Here is a 1,898-nt window from a genome sequence, read left to right as displayed (position 1 = left end):
ACACAGAGAAACCCTGTCTCGAATAAATAAATAAATAAATAAATAAATATTATATATAAAAAAAACTGTTAACTTTTTTTTTCTTCTTCTTCTTGAAACAAGACCTGACTGTATGGCCCTGGCTCGCCTAGAACTCACTATGTAAAGCAGGTTGGTGTGGAACTCAGAGTTCGCCTGTCTTTGCCTCTGAAGTGCTGGGATTGAGGGTGTGTGCCACCGCATGAGGCCAAACGGATATCTCATTACCCCAAAATAATTTATTGTCCACCACAAACATAATCTCAGTGTTTGAAATACTATTTGGAATCTATGAGAAAGCTGAAGAGGCTGAGCATGTGGCGCAAGCCTGTCTTCTCACGGTCATCCTTGGCTACATAGTGAGTTTGAGGCCAGCCTGGGCTACACGAGACCTTGTCACAAAATAAAGCAGGGGAAGGCGAAAAGAAAAGCAGTGCACCCTACGACAAGGTTCCAAACGCTGCATCGTATGTTCTAATTTTTATTCAAGGCTGCCTGTTTTGTTCTCTATTCTTTTCTCACCAAATTGACTTTGCTATTCATAACATTTACTTCCATGAAAATTTAAAAGTCATCTTGTCAAGTAGCAGGAATAAAATTCCACCGGGTTTTATTAGTGAGATTGCATTAAATTCCTGAGTTAATTGAGAGATGCTAACTACTATAAATGGCACTTCACTCTTGAGTCCTCCTGCTCATGAAGGCAGCATTCACCAGTGAGTGTCACCACGGGTGTGGGCCACCAGCCTGAGTGGATCCTGCACTCTGCTGGTTGCTAAACACTATCCAGTTTTCTTACGTTAGCCTTTCTTGCTGATGCTTATATTTTATGATTGCAATGTGGTGTAGCTTAGTTATAATTCTTTTGGGTTTTTTGAGACAGGGTTTCTCTGTATAGCCCTGGCTGTCCTGGTACTCACTTTGTAGTCCAGGCTGAACTCGAACTCAGAAATCCGCCTGCCTCTGCCTCCCGAGTGGTGGGATTAAAGGGGTGTGCCACCACGCCCAGCTAGTTATAACTTTTGACACAGGGTCTTATTATACAGCTCTGGCTTACCTGAAATTGCTATGTAAATCAGGCTGGACTTGAACTCACAGAGATCTCCTGCCCCTGCCTCCAGAGTAGTGCTTTTTATTTTATTTTAGGACCTGTGTACTTGTGTATGTACATGTCCACATGGGAGTCCAGACGGTACAACGCACTTGTGTGTATCAGTTTCGTTCCTCTCTCTGTCCCCCCTTTTCTTTTCCTTTCTGTTTGTTTTCAAGATGGGAGTTTCTCAGTATACTCCTGGCTATCTTGGAACTTGCTTTGTAGACCAGGCTGGCTCCAACTCAAGAGAAAGAAAGAAAGAAAGAAAGAAAGAAAGAAAGAAAGAAAGAAAGAAAGAAAGAAAGAAAGAAAGAAAGAAAGAAAAGGAAAGAGAGAAAGGGAAGGGAAAGAGAGAAAGAAAGGGGAGGGGAGGGGAGCGGAGGGGAGGGGAAGAAAATTCAACCAGCTATTATGGTACAGGATAAAGTGTCCTGCCCAGAAGTTCACCTATTGAACACTTGAACCCCAGCTGATTACCCTATTTGGGGTGCTCTGGAAATTTCAAGAGGTAGGACCTAGCTGGAGGAAGTGCATCACTGATGATGAAGCTCTAAGTCTCTTTTTTCTTGCCTTTTCTTTCCCTCCTTTCTCCTCCCCCCCCCTCTTCCTCCCTCTGCTTCCTGTCAGGAAATGAAGCAGGTCCTCCAGCACATGCTCCCATCCCATGGGATCCCAGTTCTGTAGGCTGCAACCTGTGACCTTGAGACAGGGAGGAGTAGACGTGGGGATAGGGTGGGCCATGATGTCCTCCTGAGGCTGTTCATCTCCCGAGTGGAGATTTCAAAAC

Source organism: Mus pahari, chromosome 23, assembly GCF_900095145.1.
Source record: "Mus pahari chromosome 23, PAHARI_EIJ_v1.1, whole genome shotgun sequence".
Classification (NCBI taxonomy): domain Eukaryota; kingdom Metazoa; phylum Chordata; class Mammalia; order Rodentia; family Muridae; genus Mus; species Mus pahari.
The sequence above is the reverse complement of the archived record's forward strand: the minus strand, read 5'-3'. Positions refer to the sequence as shown.